Source organism: Megalobrama amblycephala, linkage group LG19 (assembly GCF_018812025.1).
Source record: "Megalobrama amblycephala isolate DHTTF-2021 linkage group LG19, ASM1881202v1, whole genome shotgun sequence".
Classification (NCBI taxonomy): domain Eukaryota; kingdom Metazoa; phylum Chordata; class Actinopteri; order Cypriniformes; family Xenocyprididae; genus Megalobrama; species Megalobrama amblycephala.
Genome location: NC_063062.1, coordinates 17,542,690 through 17,559,721, shown reverse-complemented (window position 1 = coordinate 17,559,721; position 17,032 = coordinate 17,542,690). Strand labels below are relative to the sequence as shown.

Below are 17,032 nucleotides of genomic sequence, written 5' to 3'. Positions count from 1 at the left end.
CCGTTTTCAGCTCCTCCCCGCCTGCATGTGGCTAATCTCGCCGATCGGTCACATCCAGCCGCTGCCGATGTCGAACACACCTAATGTGTCATGTTCTGATTGGGTGTTTATGGTCATGTGGTTTCAGTCCTGTTCTTTCATTGGTTCTCTTGTTCCTTGTGTCACTTCCCCATTGGTTGTCCTAGTCATGTGTTCATTCAGTTCTTGTATTTATAGCCCTCATGTTCCATTGTTATCTTGTCTACCTTTTTGAATGTAACCCGTTGTTGAATGTAACCCGTTGTTGGTGAGCGTCAGGATCTTTAGTCAAGTCAAGTCTGTGTTCATGTTCCTGTTTGTATTTTGGATTTATGTTATTAAAAGCTGCACATGGGTTCTACCTACGCTCGCCTCCAGTGGACTCCCTCTTACATTACAATTAAATGCATTTTAATTGCATTTTGGAGAAAAAAAAACAAAAACAACAACAACAAAAAAAAAAAAAAAAAAAACGTATCATGGATTTATAGCTTTTTTGGGGGGGAAATAATTAGTTCTTTTAATAAATCTTTGAAAATCAAAATCTGGATTTGAATTTTTTATGTTATTATAACCTAAAGATGCTATGTGAAAGTTTGAAACAGATAGTGGTTTTCATCTTGCCACTTTCTTGGTAAAGAAAACACATTTTTACTCAAAATACTCAAAATGGATTTATAGCATTTTGGAACCAAACTCTTAATATAATCAATATGTTTTTCTCCGGTGTACAGAAGTGTACAGGAGTACACTATTATTATAAATATTATGTTATTCATAATAATTGTGTATAATATAATATGAATATTATTATTTTCTAATTATAGTTACACCGCCACTTTATTAGGTACATCTTGCTAGTACCAAGTTGGACAAAACTGCCTTAATTCATTTCATGTTGTTTACGCCAAATTCTGACCCTACCATCTGAACGTCAGAGCAGAAATCGAGACTCATCAGACAAGGCAAAGTTTTTTTTAAGTCTTTTATTGTCCAATTTTGGTGATCCAGTGCAAATTGCAGCCTCAGCTTCTTGTTCTTAGCTGACAGGAGTAGCACCCGGTGTGTTCTTCTGCTGCTGTAGCCCATCTGCTTCAAGGTTCGACGTGTTGTGCATTCAGAGATGCTCTTCTGATTACCTGTAACAAGTGGTTATTTGAGTTACTGTTGCCTTTTTATCAGCAGTCTGGCCATTTTCCTTTTATCTCTGGCACCAACAAGGCATTTTCATTCACAGACCTGCTGCTCATTGGGCATTTTATTTTTATTTTTATTTTTCGGACCATTCTACCCTAGTGATTGTTGTGTGAAAATCCCAGTAGATCAACAGTTTCTGAAATACTCAGACCAGTCCATCTGGCACCAACAACCACGCCACATTCAGTCACATAAATCACCTTTCTTCCCCATTCTGATGCTCAGTTTGAACTTCAACAGTTTGTCTTGACCATGTCTACATGCCTAAATGCATTAAGTTGCTACTATGTGATTGGCTGATTAGATATTTGCATTACCGAGAAGTTGAACTGGTTTACCTAATAAAATGGCCGGTGACTGTATGTGTGTGTGACAAAAGCCTGGCAGTGAATCTAGGTGGAATGGACTTGACGCTGTGTATTCTGGGTCAGTTGAAGATGCCCAGACGGGAACACAGTGAATGTTCCTCAGATGTCCTGAGAGAATGTTGCGCTCACATATAAATGAGTCTGACTGCTGAGTCCTGCACTCCAGGCGTCCCCATCTATGCCACGGTACTCACAGATGAGGAGAATAAAAATAAGGAAAAGGAAAAAAAAAGGATTGATGAGATGAGACGAGAAAACAAGCAAAACAAGATGACAAGAAGAGAAACAAAACTTGACAAAAAAGAGAAAAAAACTAGAGGAGAGGAGAGGAGAGGAGAGGAGAGGAGAGAGAGAGAAGAGAAGAGAAGAGAAGAGAAGAGAAGAGAAGAGAAGAGAAGAGAAGAGAAGAGAAGAGAAGAGAAGAGAAGAGAAGAGAAGAGAAGAGAAGAGACATTAAGGGGGAGAGGTGAGCAATTACAGTAGATGTGTAAAACGAGTGGTGGGGGAGGTTGGGGTGCAGACACTGTGTCAATTAAGGACCCTTGTGGGACCACTAAGAAATATCTCTCAGTTTCCTCCCTGATAATAACTCTGTCTAAAGCACAAATTAAAAGATCCATCAGACAGATAACTCTATTAAAACTGTTATTAAATCATCAAAACTATTTTTCAACATCCCTGCTTCATTCACTAGCAAAGCATGTTTAATTGAACCAACTAACAGAGGGCGGAGCGGGGGATTTACATGAGTGACAGCTAAATTACTCTCCTCTTCATGTTGTAGTATGAATCACTTTAGACATGCCAGTTATTATGCTGTAGTCCCATTTACAGCAAAATCGTGAAGAAGTGTTGGTAATTTATTATGGAAGCAGTTACTACAATGTTTCTGGAAACTTATACAAGAATAAAACAGATGGTCTATTTTGAAGACACAATCTCTGCTCAAATGTCAGGGCTCAAGATTAACATTTGAGAGTAGATTTTTTTTTAAATTATAATAAAGGTAATTTAAAGCTGCAGTCCGTAAGTTTTGCCTCTTTGTCGCCATCTCTGTTTGAAACCTGCAATTGCAGTTGCTTGCGGAATTATCATTTTGCGTGCGTTGCGCCTCGGCACGGCTCCTCAGTGCAAATGAATCTAATGTTTACTGTCAGTCACCACATCTGTGGAGAAAGTTTGGTAATGTACTTGCTAAAAAAATTTATTTCGGATCATTTTTAACCAAACAAAGTTACGGACTGCAGCTTTAATCATTTATTACTGTTCTACATTAATAAGTGCAGTTACTAATAATATTACATTTATTCATTGGAAATTTGACAGTAAAGCACTGAGCTTGAATTGAGATGCAGATTAACTTATTAACAGTAACATGCAAAAAAAAAAAAAAAATTATAGCAATGTACCATACTGAACTGACCAACTTCAGTGATTATAAAATTAGTGCTCTTTACTTTCTTTCTGTGTAATTCAGTCACAATTTGAAGAAGTTTTTGTTTTTCATGAGACTTTGTGACTTTTCCATATATTAGGGAGTCAATAACTGCTCCTCTGCCACCATCTAGTGGTAATTTCATGTCTTTTTTAAAAAGGATTTGCCTAGAAGAAATGTTAGTTTTCTTTCATCTTTAAACTTTTAGTTTTACAAATCATCACATTAAAAATAGCATTAAAATTTGATAATATTTAGAGCTTTGATGTGTAGGAAAAAGTGTGAAGCACTTTAAAAAAGTCCTTGAAAAGTTCTAAAATTTCACTTTCAAAAGTTTGCATGAACCCTGAAATGAATAATGTAAAAGCATTCGACTATTTCTGCCAAAAAAATTGTTTCAGTAAGCATTACTACATTAATTCCATGGTGATTTGTGGACTGAAGAGCCTTAACTTGTTCGTTCATGGCACAATGTTTCTCCTGGTTTCCACATCAGTGCTATTTGATCTGATATCTGTGGTTTAAAGCAGAGAATTCTGTGCTGAATTTGAAAGCTTCCCACTAGATCTTGCAGCAATGTTATTAATTCTGCGGCAAATTCAAATGCTTTCTCAATGGATCTCCCAGTGCTGTGAAGTAACGGTGTTACGTGCTTGAGAACGGCGCATGAGTAAGCCTGTTCTGAGCTCACAATGGGCTGTCTATTATTGCTGCGAACTGATAAACGATCTGCACTGCACAGCTCAAACGAGTAGCGCTGTTTTGTTTTACTTTCCGTTTGATGTATCTCATATGAAACAGAAATGGCAGCTCTTATCAGTTGTGCAATGTGGTGGTCGCACAAAATTTAGTCGCACAGGCCAGATAAACAGTGGGAAAATGTGACCATTTGGTCACAGTCTGGAGCCCTGAATGTGGTCCATTATCTTCTCTGGTAATGATGCCCTTTTATTGATCAGCATGGAAAAGCATAAGATAAGATTGTCATCTCAATATTCTAGGGTGCAGGTCCCTATGACCCATAATGAAGTATTAAACAACTTAACATGCTTTACATGCTTAACAGCTTTACATGTGCCATTATTTCCCATGCATTGTGTGTGATAGCTTACTATTACTGTATTACTGAGCGCACACATCAAGATTGTTTCTAATGTTTACTTCAATAACTTCTAATAACACCAATAATGTTTCTTAAAGGTGCCCTGTAATATAAGTCTAAGGTGTCCCCTGAATGTGTCTGTGAAGTTTCAGCTCAAAATACCCCATAGATTTTTTTTTAATTCATTTTTTTAACTGCCTATTTTGGGGCATAATTAGAAATGAGCTGATTCAGGGTGTGTGGCCCTTTAAATCTGGTGCTCCACGCCCCAAGAGCTCACGCTTGCCTTAAACAACATAAAAAAAAGTTCAAACAGCTAATATAACCCTCAAAATGGATCTTTACAAAGTGTTCGTCTTGCAGCATGTCTAATTGCGTAAGTACAGTGTTTATTTTGATGTTTACATTGATTCTGAATGAGTTTGAGGCTGTGCTCCGTGGCTAACGGCTAATGCTACACTGTTGGAGAGATTTATAAAGAATGAAGTTGTGTTTATGAATTATACAGACTGCAAGTGTTTAAAAATGAAAATAGCGACGGCTCTTGTCTCCGTGAATACAGTAAGAAACGATGGTAACTTTAACCACATTTAACAGTACGTTAGCAACATGCGAAACATTAGAAAGACAATTTACAAATATGGTTAGGTCTTTTAAACAAATGAGATTTATATAAGAAGGAGGAAACAATGGAGTTTGAGACTCATTGTATGTCATTTCCATGTACTGAACTCTTGTTATTTAACTATGCCGAGGTACATTCAATTTTTGAATCTAGGGCACCTTTAAATGTCAGAAGCATGTCATTATAGTGCATTGAATGTTTTTTTTAGTTATTAATAAGTTCTCTCTCTCTCTCTCTCTCTCTCTCTCTCTCTCTATTATATATTATATATATGTTTGTGTGTATGTGTGTAATTTAAATTATATATCTGCAACAAGTTTGAAAGATCTTTTAGACAAAAAAAATTGCATCCAGCTATTACATGTGCTGCCCCAGCGACACCAGTAAATATCTGAAGTTAAAAGACGGGAGGTTAGAGGTCAGTGCATTAGCATTGTTATTGGCTTGAAGTGTTAATTGCTCCAGTGTTGTTAGAGTGCTGGTCACGTTGAAACAGAGAAGCACCTCAGCAACACAGAGACTCCAAAAGAGCGCATGATTAGACATTTTTCTAATATTGCATGTTATTCACATAGCAATTAAAATTAGCATCAGAGCGTTGAGACGCATACCAAGAAAGCATTCATCAGTTGTCATTGTCAGTTGTAGCCTACAGAAAAATAAATAAAATAAATATTCAATTAAAAAAATAAAATAAACACTAAAAAATGCTTTTATTTTGCTACTTCTATTGAAAGAGGACTGGAAATAATGGGGTATACCATATGTTTAATATGATTAGGCTACAGCTTCAGCTCACAGCGCAGAAATAGTTTTTTTTTCTTTTTTTTTCTTTTTTTCTTTTTTTCTTGGAGGTAAAGTAGTAAGAGACTGCTGGGTTGAAGGGTGCTATTCTAAGTATCTGATAAATGTTGTAGTTCTCTGATCTATGGTGCATGTTCTCGTCACACCCATCTTTTATTCCTTACAATCACAATGCAGGTATTGATCTAGGTACTTCGGCATCATGTGAACATCTATTTAATATTCCACCTTCCTGTAGACATTCTCTCACATAACACAATGTCTAGGAAAGGCAGTTATCTCTTAGTTTCACATAGCGTTCAACTCATATTCACGCTTCTTAATATTCAGACTTTGCACGTTGCATTTGGTTACGAGATACACAAGAATGAATGGTGTTTGGCATCTTAAATGAGCAACTGCCAATGAGATTTAAAAAGTTTTTTGCAGACTTTACTTTAGCTTTTCAGTGAATAATGACATATTTCAGACTGCTCCTCACACAAAGCGTATAACTTCAGAAGACTTGGATCGTAGTGCAGGAATCATATGGACTACTTTTATGGTGTTTTTTTTTTTTTTTTTTTCATCTTTTAGGTAGCTTGACATGTTTGAAATGATATACGGGTGAGTAAATTATGTTAGTTTTAGACAGCTTGTACCACCATGGACTTGATTTTCAAGTCATTTTACGGGACCTAGTGGATACAACTAAAACAGGGTTAGATCAAAATTATTCCATGACCTCTTGAAAAGCCAGATCAAAACATTTACATCTCACCTTAACTGAAATATTTGAGTCCCGATTAGATCTCCACCTACGTCATTCCTCACAGAACTATAGGCCTTTCTTCTTGAAAACAAAAAGTTACAAAGAGTTCAGCAGTATGACAGCATTCCCTGAAGAACTGAAACTGTTTTGAAGGTGAAGTCTGACTTCTACTTGTAAGTGGCTTTAAAGAAATAAATAGTTCAACCCAAAACTGAACATTCAATTATTATTTACTCACCCTCATGTCATTCTAAACCTGTATAGCTTTCTTTTGTTTTGTTTTTTGTTTTTGACAAAGTTGGCTGCTCTTTTCCATGCAATTATAACGAATAGAGACTGATGCTTTCATGTTTAAAAAAAAGGATGCTAAAGAACCATGAAAGTAGTCAATTCAACTTGTGCACTTTGTGTGAGGAACAGATCGAAATAAGTAATGCAACTTGAAGCCCATATTAAAAGCTCCAGCATCCATTAGATAAAGTTGTGAGCAAAACTTCTGTGGAAGATGAAGGCGATGGGGAAAGAGCATCTCTTTAGGTCTGAAATGTCACGCAGTCACGCATGCATTTTAATCAGGAAGACCTGCGGGAAACTCTGTGTCTCTTTTGATCACTAAGACTGCTGGGGCGAAACCAGTGTTAACATTCAGAGATGAAGCCCATTTTTGACATTTCACAATCCCCAAAATACTATGAACATATGAAAGCCTAAACATTAATCCACACTGTATAAATGCTGAAAGACAGAAATGAAAATAATACCTCAATCCATATCCTCTATCCACTGATTTATGCTAGCAAAGGCCAACTTGAAGTCAGCATGAAGTCAAAATAGCACTTACTGGCTTTCTTAACACATGTTCCCAATATTGCTGTCCATGAATCATTGGTGCACATTTTTTCAAAGTACTGTAAAAAATTGTGCTGTAAAATAACAGTAATCTACTGGCAGTTGTGGTTGCCAGTAATGTACTGTTAATTTACAGCTCTCTACCGTAAATTTACAGCGCTCCTGTTTTTTACAGTATGTTACAGTAATACTACCATGGAAATTAACTTATTTCATTTGGAAAACCGATTACTTCAAACAGTTCACGTTTAAAAACTAGGTATTATATGGTGTTAGTACTGTGAACATTTCATTTGAGTCAACCGAAAAAGAATATTCATTAACATAAAACTGCAAACACGTAAAGTTTAATAACGAAATAATTAAAAACATGACTCTTACTCAAATCTTTGCAGCTCGTCATTAGCTAGCAATAGCACACATATGTGTGCTAAAGTACTTAGCAAACAGCTTATCACTGCATCAGCAACCAGTTACTGCCTTTAAATAAAGCAACATGCAGCATAACATCAGTGTTTCTCGGCTCATCATTGACTGAAGCGCAGGCTCTACTCTTCAACACAACGGTAACCCCCAAAATGAATCAATTAAACTAACAGATCTCTGCTATATTATCTTGTGCAAAAATACATAAAAAAAAAAAACAGTTACAGTTAATTTACTCATTATCAGTTATTGACTTCGCATAACTTCTTTCTATTAACTTTCACTAATATTTCAGTGAAATTAACTTGTTTCATTTAAAAAATCTGACTTTTACATTTTACAATATATTACTGTTTTTTCCTTGATTTTACAGTAATTTACTGGCAGCTGTGGTTGCCAGTGAATTGCTTTTTTTACAGTATGTTGCCGTAAATTAATTTACAGTTGATTACTGTTAAATTATGTTTCACTATGTTTTTTGTTTCATCTTACACTTTTAACCCTTTTAACCCCACAGAAAAATCTTCAGTTTTAAATGAACGCTTGTATGTGTCCACACTACAGCATGTACAGCATGAGTAACGCTGAAGCTGTGTTGAAGTTATTGAGACAATTCAGTGATTAATTAAGTGAAGATTGAGCATTAGTGATGAACACCTGCTGTTAACAAGCAGAATCAATGAAGGAAAAGAAACAACAAGAACAGAAAAAAAGACAAGCAGAAGCACAAGAACCACAACAGTCTCCCAGCTACAGCCTTAGATGAAATCAACTGAGGATAAAAGACATTAACCCTCTGGAGTCTAAGGCTGATTTGGGGCTTGGAGAAGTTTTGACATGCCCTGACATTTGTGCTTTTTTCAGTTGTTCATAAACATATAAATGACAAAAGTGTCATTACACTGTATTCAGCACAAACTAGGCTACAATAATATGTGAGGAACATGTATGTACATGTTTGTATTTTTGAAGGATTAATGTTTATGCGTGGTTACTGAAAAAACAAAAAACTTAAGTCACTGAAATAAGGCCAAAAAAAGTATATTAAATCTGTGTTCAAAAGACTTTTGGTATTGGAGGTTGTAGACTAGAGTTTTTGCTTCAGAATTATGTAAAAATTATGCTGCCTACTCCTTCATATAAAACAATATATTGATTTAGTTTTTGTAAGACACTTTTTGTCAAGAAACACAGTATGCGTGACGGCGTGAATCTGAGAAGACAAAAGAATCACATAATAATGACCTGAAATGACTTGCATATTAATGAGGCCTTTCAGTCAGGTAGGCTGTGAAAAAAACCCCTCTATAATAATGTCTCAGCTCATCATAAACAGCAATACTGTGAAATATTATTACAATTTAAAATAATGGTATTCTATTATATTCTTTAAAATAAAATGTATTTCTGTGATGCAAAGTGTCTGAACAATTATGTTACCTCTATGGCATTTCATATAGGCCATTATTTTTTAGAAATATTGATGGATTCTTATATATTTATGTCAATTTTCTATACTGAGAAGTAATATTTATTGTCATTTATTGTCATTTATTGAGTGCTGGATACTGTGTTTTCAATTCATACTTGCAGCCGGAGGGCGCTCTCTGTACACCTTTAGGCCACAAATTCATATAAAGAAGAAAAGGAACTAGGAACTAACGACATGTCTTCCAGAGATTGCTAACCATGGCTTTAACATCCAAATAAACACTTTTCAAGACAATAAATACACGATTGAGACGATGAATGCATGTATTGCCTCTGAATTTGCGTCTGAATAGCGCTCCCTCCGTGGGCGTGGCTGCATTAGCGGATAATGAGCTGAATCACAGACTTCTGACATGGCTCTCTTTTCATACAGATTACATAAACACAGAATGTTTGTTTTCGATTTGACTTGCACAGTTTAAAACCTGACATTTCAACGTTTCTTTAGACGTAAGTGTCATTTTTTTTGTCATTAGTATTTATAAGTTACAGTTCATTTTCTGAGAACTATCAGATTGGACTTCGTTCAGAGGGAGAGGAGAGATCACGCATCATGTTAGTTTTCTTTATTTTACAAAAAGCACAACATTGTGTTTTTACTCTGAGTGTACACAAATAAAAGAAGACATTCTATAGTTTCAATTGATATATTACTTATGTCTCTATGACAAGAAATGACAGAGTATTTTAAGTCTGTTTTGCTGCAATGTGAAAAAAAAATCCTGCAAAATGCTTTTAAGAAAAACTTTTAAGCTGGCTATTATTAAACCTCTTATTAAAAAAACCACAACTTGATCCTAGAGAATTAGTCAATTACAGGCCGATCTCAAATCTCACTTTTCTGTCAAAAATACTAGAAAAGGCAGTTTCATCACAACTATGTTCCTTTTTAGAAATAAATAGTATCTGTGAGGATTTCCAGTCAGGATTTAGGCCGTACCATAGTACTGAGACTGCTCTCATTAGAGTTACTAATGATTTGCTCTTATCATCAGATTGTGGTTGTATCTCTCTATTAGTGTTACTGGATCTTAGTGCTGCATTTGACACTATCAATCACAATATTCTTTTAAATAGACTTGAAAATTATGTTGGCATTAGTGGAATTGCATTGTCATGGTTCAAATCATACTTATCTGACCGTTATCAGTTTGCAGTAGTAAACGATGAGATGTCATAGTGATCACAAGTTCAATATGGAGTACCGCAAGGCTCATTACTAGGACTAGGACTGCTTTTCACTCTGTACATGCTACCCTTGGGAGATATCATTAGGAAGCATGGTGTTAGTTTTCACTGTTATGCTGATGATACTCAGCTCTATATTTCTTCGCGCCCTGACGAAACTTACCAATTCACAAAATTAACGGAATGCTTAGCTGTTATGAAAAACTGGATGACCAGTAATTTCCTTCTAGTAAATTCAGAAAAAAAGAAAAAAAAACAGAGATTCTAAATTTTGGACCAAAAACTTCCTCACGTAATAACCTAGAATACTGTCTAACACTTGATGGCTGCTCTGTTAAGTCTTCGTCATCAGTTAGGAACCTGGGTGTGCTCTTTGACACCAATCTTTCATTTGAAGGCCATGTTTCTAGCTTCTGTAAAACCGCATTCTTTCATCTTAAAAATATATCTGAACTACGACATATGATCTCAATGAAAAATGCAGAACAGTTAGTTCATGTGTTCATGACCTCAAGGCTAGATTACTGTAACGCTTTACTGGGTGGTTGTTCCGCTCACCTGATAAATAAACTACAGCTCGTACAAAATGCAGCAGCTAGAGTTCTTAATAGAACTAGGAAGTATGACCATATTAGCCCAGTTCAGTCAACACTGCATTGGCTTCCTGTTAAACATCGTATACATTTTAAAATCTTGCTAATTACTTACAAAGCACTAAATGGTTTAGCTCCCCAGTACCTGAGCGAGCTCTTAAAGCATTATAGTCCTTCACGTCTATTGCGATCTCAGAATTCAGGCCAGCTGATAATACCTAGAATACCAAAATCAACCGCAGGCGGTAGATCCTTCTCCTATTTGCCACCCAAACTCTGGAACAATCTTCCTAGCATTGTTCAGGAAGCAGACACACTCTGTCAGTTTAAATCTAGACTAAAAACGCATCTCTTTAACCTGGCATACACATAACACATTATCAATTTATATTTTCAAATCCGTTAAAGGATTATTAGGCTGCATAAATTAGGTCAGCCGGAACCGGGAACACTTCCTATAACACCAGATGTACTCGTTACATCAGAAGAAGAATGGCATCCACGCTAATATTAGTCTTTCTGTTTATCCCGAGGTGTACCGTAGTCAACCGGATCCAGGCCGTATCCAAGTGAGACCAAGGACCTGCACCTTGACACGACCACAACGCAGCCCTGAAGTGTCAGCAGAGATTGAGTCAACTAGATCATTCATCGTGAAGGCCTCATCAACACGACAACCAGTGGCACAGTTCCTCAACAACCATCCATACCGACGTGATGAATACGATCCTCAACTGGATTGAACTGAAATAAATACTTTGAATGTTGCGATCCTATTGATATGATAGCAACCTGAATCGTAACAAAACACTGTTTGCCAGAGGAGAACTGGCCCCCCGACTAAGCCTGGTTTCTCCCAAGGTTTTTATCTCCATTTTAACACCTATTTGCCACTTGTTTGCCACCTGATGTCACCTGTTGGAGTTTGGGTTCCTTGCCGCTGTCCCCTTTGGCTTGCTTAGTTGGGGACACTTGACATTTGACTGGACATTTGATAATCAACAGTGCTTTAATCTGCCTGCATTGACACTATTCTTTAAGAGCTGCTGGTACAAATTATGTACCAGTTATCAATGTAAAGCTGCTTTGACACAATCTACATTATAAAAAGTGCTATATAAATAAAGGTGAAAAGAGTATTACCAGATTCACTTTAAAGGTGAAAAGAGTATTACCAGATTCACTTATTACTAACCAGATTGACTATTTCTGTCAGACATCTACAGAAGTTCTTATTGATAATTAACATAGCTTCAGATGTTGTTTTATTGCTTCATTTGACGTTACCATGCAGTGTTTGCTTTAGTTAGCCTCTTAACCCTTGACTTTTTAACATTAGTTTTTCTCTGGCTCCTATAATTTATGACACATTTGTTGTAGCAAAAAAGCCAAGAAACGTTGTGCTCAGGTGTTGGTTGTGTTTTGATTATCATCATCATGTAATGCATGCTGGGAGTCATGGACGATTTTTGTACTATACTGGTATCCAGCATGCACTGCAGCATGAAGTTTTTGATTTTGACTATTGTTGAGATTCATATGCCAATTCTTGATGTCTGTGTGACTCTGAATGATATAGTGGTTTAAAATGTTTTACGCACAAACTGTTTTCAAAATCATATTTTCTGGTTGTCACAACACTGATGGATCTCATGTAGAATCACAGAGATACCATAATCAAGAACATAAAACAATCTAGATTAGACTCTGATGAGATCAATGAATTAGACCATTAGATGATGATTGTGACCATTAATAATTAGTTAACCTCATCTGATCACATTTTCTTTCAGTTTTTTGCCACAACAAATATGTTTTAAAAACAAAGTTATAGCAGCCAAAGAAAAAAAAAACTAATATTTACCAATCAAGGGTCAAGGGCCCAACTACAGTAAACACTGATCTCCATCATGGTAACGAAACGAAACAATAAAACAACATCTAAACCTCTGTTAATTCTCAATAAGAACTTCTGTAGACATATGACAGAAATAAAAACAATCTGGTTAGTAATAAGTGAAGCTGGTAATGCTGTTTGTGGAGTTGTTTAATCAGATCTTGAGAGATTTAATGTCTTTTATCTTCAGGTGATTTCATCTTTTTCTCTTCTTGTCGTTTCTCTTTCCTTCAGTGATTCTGCTTGTTAACAGCAGGTGTTAATCAGTGTCTGAATTAATGCACGTGTTTTCATTCACTATCCAGCAGACTTTAATAAACTAAGGGAATAGTGAATGAGGGTACAGGGTGTAATTTGGAACACAGCCTCTGAGTGCCGACTTTGAGCGCTGTTAATTCATGGTATATTGCTATAGACTACTTTCTCGAAAACGTCAAAAATTACAAATTATTTTTACAGCTTTTTTTTTTTTTTTTTTTTAAGGGAAGGAATGCTGATTTTCATAATCTTTATTCTGAAAATATAATAACTTGCCCCAACTCCGAAACACCTTTCCATTTTAGCTTCAGCAAGCCTTTCCCCCCAACCACAGAGTTCCATTTTGGTGCAAAACATCCACATCAACAATCCAATCAATTCTCTACACATAATCTCAAGTCCCACCCAACCTATCCCTTGCCTCCTTTATGGAAGCAAAACAGGTTGTATATCCCTTATCACGTTGACTAACTACAAGAAACTCTTATTTTATTTTAATTACGACAAGCTTCAAAGGGTGGCACAGGGTTGACCCTCAGGACAGGGCTTACCTGAGGGATGAGTCAGAAGCCTTTATATCCTCTTCCAGCTCAGAGAGACTTGCACCACTGAGGGAAGACAGACAGAGGATGTACAACACAATACCCTGGAGGGGAAAAGCTCACCACAATGAAAGACAACCTTGGGAATCTTTTGTTTCCCTTTGTTCCCTTATTTCAGTCTACTTTGCTTTAGTGCAAGTAGCCGAACTGCGTAGGAAATGTGCATGAACAGAAGTGAGGACTTTTTGTCAGGTCTACAGACTTAACGAGAGGAGGGAAATAGGAGGTACATTAAAGAGGAAAAGAAAACTAAAGTGTCCTTTGATCAGGAAATAGAAAGTGCAAGGAGACTTGTCATAAAGAGTTAAAAGCCGGAAGGCTGGTTGCCAAAGGCGTGAGAAGGGTCAAAGGTAGTGTGGGATTCAAAAGGGATAGCCTTATATCAAAAGACACTTGCTCACCCTCTAATGAGGGCCAGAAGCCCCAAAGTCCTTTGCAGAAGAGAGCAGAGTTGGCAGTCTCAGGACCGCAGGGTGCCACACACTGGGACGCCGGGCAGAGGCGCCGCAGCACAGCCTGAATCGCCCGCAGTGCGGCATGTTCTCAGCACGCCGTTGAACGCATGGCACAGCCTGTACAGTGCTGAGCACTGGTGCTGCCTCATTACTGAGCCACAGTTAAAGAGATGAGCAGCGCACACCTCCAGTCCTGCTCTTTCCTTTCTCACTCTGGCTCTCTGTCACATCCCTCCTTCAGCCTGCATGCAGAGGCCTGATCCCTGTTGAGAGGCAGTGCAGTCCTCTCCTTAACCACACACAAAATAGACCTACCACCTTTTTCATGGTTTCTTTTGTTTTCTTCCCTCTTTCTTTTCTGAGTTTAATTTATTTTCTTGCTTTTTTTCTTCCTTTTTTATACTGTAATGCCTACCTTTCAGTTCTCATTCTTCCTTCTTCTTCCCTTGTTCTTTTTACCTTCTCTTTTTTGATTTTCTCCCTCCTTCCTGCCCTTAATTTCCTTCCTTTGTTCTTTTATTCAGGTTTTCCTTCAATCTTCCCCTCATTTTGTCCTTCCCACTTTCTCCTTTCTTCATTCCATGCTTTCTTTCCTACTCTGTTTCTTTCCTTCCTCCTCTTTTTTCTTCATGCTTCCTTTCATGCCCTTCATTTCCTTTTCTTCCTCCCTTAACTTTGTTTCCTTCCTTTCGTCTTCTGCCCTTTGCTCCTACTTTTCTGCTTTCATTTGTGCCCTCCATTTCCTTCCTTTCATCCTGCCCTGTTTTCATTATCCTTTTTTGCCTTCCTTCTTTCCTTCTTTTTATGGTTTCCCTCCTTATTTTTCTTTCCTTCATTCCTTCCTTCTATGGTTTCCCTCCTTTTCTTCCTTCCTTCCTTCCTTCCTTCCTTCTCTGGTTTCCCTCCTTATTTTCCTTCCTTCCTTCTATGGTTTCCCTCCTTATTTTTCTTTCTTTCTTTCTTTCTTTCTTTCTTTCTTTCTTTCTTTCTTAATGCCTTGTCTCTTTCTGTCTACCTCTTTCCTTCCTGACTTCCTTCACTCTCTTTTCCCCAACACCTCAGATTTACTTTGTGGAAGTTTACAGCCCATAAGAATCACTAATAATCCAATTAAGGCCAGCAAGTTCTGCATTCACTGCAGAATTCTAGCTCCTCATGTCCCTCTATAACTCTTCAAACATACACCATCAGGGAGGAACAGGTGAGTAATATATGATTTTATGCTGTATACACGTGTACCCTGTGGCAAGACACTGACTGTGCAGTTTTTATCACAAAATGAGCCCTGCTGTCACATATCAAACCCTGACAAAATCCCCAAGCTCAGTCTATGTCTTTTCAGCATACAGTATAACATTAGATTTACTGAGCACAATCTTTCTGAGCAAAACCTGCTCATGACATTACAAAATAGATAGACGTTTAATAAGATTACAGTAGATTTATCTTCTCCCTAAATGGATGCATTTTAGTCACTGTCATTTATTACTGGAAAGCAAAATTAAGTACTCAAATGTTGTTGCTTTTTGAAAAATGACCTGACATGATCCAAAAAGCAGCATTTTGTTAATGGATCGTGTGTGAAAATGCCTGCTCTGAACTTTTTAGAAGGTCTTCATATCTGAAGAATGTTTGAAGTCTTTTCGGAACTGAAATTAACATGAAATTAACTATGTTAAGATTATTAATTTGTTAAGATTTAGTATTTCTCTGTCTCAAGGATAAACGAAACATTACTGAAGAAAAGTTCATGAAGTTACAAGTAGATTTTAACAAGTTTATTTTTTTTAACAATGCAGTGCATTCAGTATTCTCAAAAGAATTTTAAAGATATGCTTCATTTACATCTGCTTTTAACATGGTCTTGTATTAACATATGAAGCTGGACAGCATTTGCCTTAATTCCAATGCATGTCTAATGTGAAAGTACTGAGAATCCATCCTTGACCACCTAACATGGTTGAGTGTTATCCGATCAATTCACTGAAAATGCATGTTAATGCAAGTTGGAAATCTAATGTTTGAGCTCCAGAGAAGCCCTGATACAAGCATTCCATTCATATGGTAATACCAACTGTGATAGAATATATCTTCGGTTGTTAAAACACAAGTCATTAATTACACAGATCATATACATACCCAATAATGGTAGATGTTCATTACACTACTGGGCATCATTAAACTATGCCTTCTGTTGCCGAAACGTTGATTCAATGAGCTATACAATGACTAGCGCAGTTCAATAATCACGGCTTAAAAAAAAAAAAAATGGGAATGACTAACTCTTTTATTGCTGCGACAGCACATTATAGTAGAGCCAAATTGTACTCAAAAAAATATGACAGAGCAAAATGCCTGGTTCAGTTTGCATATACCACAAAGGGTGAATTCTGCTTGTGAATATATAGTTTATGTGTTATAAAGTGCCTCAAACAAAACAGAGTATCTTTGATGTCACTAACCTGGAAAACCAGTTACTAGTTCTCTCTCAAGGGCGCTTACTGCATCGAATGGTACTTTGTAAAAGTAATGCAATGTTGTTTGTGCTGGTTATAGAGTCAGTGTAATGTAGTGTAATGTAATAAGTCAGGTCCTAGTGTCCTCTATTGCATCCTATTGTGCTGTGCACAGAAACAATGTAAGAAAAAAAGCACTTAGATGCATAGATGTGAATGCTAGAGGGGAATTTTTGTTTCAGTGTTTAATTCCCTGAGAATTTTCTCTTCTAAAGTACTGGAACTAGATGTCATTGCCACACATGCAAAACTTACAAACACTTACCTTTGTGGAATTTGATATGATTTTCATGGTAACAGCAACTTCTCTGATGGTTGATCTCACTACTTTGATGGTTGATCTCTCTTTAGGCTGGTGTAGATCCTTTAAAAAAAAAGTTGAAATTATACTTCTATGGAAGCACAAACCATCATTTAACAATCTTAAAGGTGCTAAAGAGGTTCTTTTTGTCGACTG

General features: G+C 36.8%; 1 long non-coding RNA gene across 4 annotated transcripts in view; it reads right to left on the bottom strand.

Moving 5' to 3' along the window:
* Nucleotides 1-862: 862 nt before the first annotated feature.
* LOC125254155 overlaps nucleotides 863-17,032 on the bottom strand; it is a 143,925-nt gene continuing 127,755 nt past the window's right edge. For all 4 annotated transcript variants that reach the window (XR_007181609.1, XR_007181610.1, XR_007181608.1 and 1 more), the window contains 2 exons: nucleotides 16,841-16,939; nucleotides 863-1,157 (listed from right to left, as the gene is read on the bottom strand). This is a non-coding gene — a long non-coding RNA (uncharacterized LOC125254155). The remainder of the gene's footprint in view (nucleotides 1,158-16,840; nucleotides 16,940-17,032) is intronic.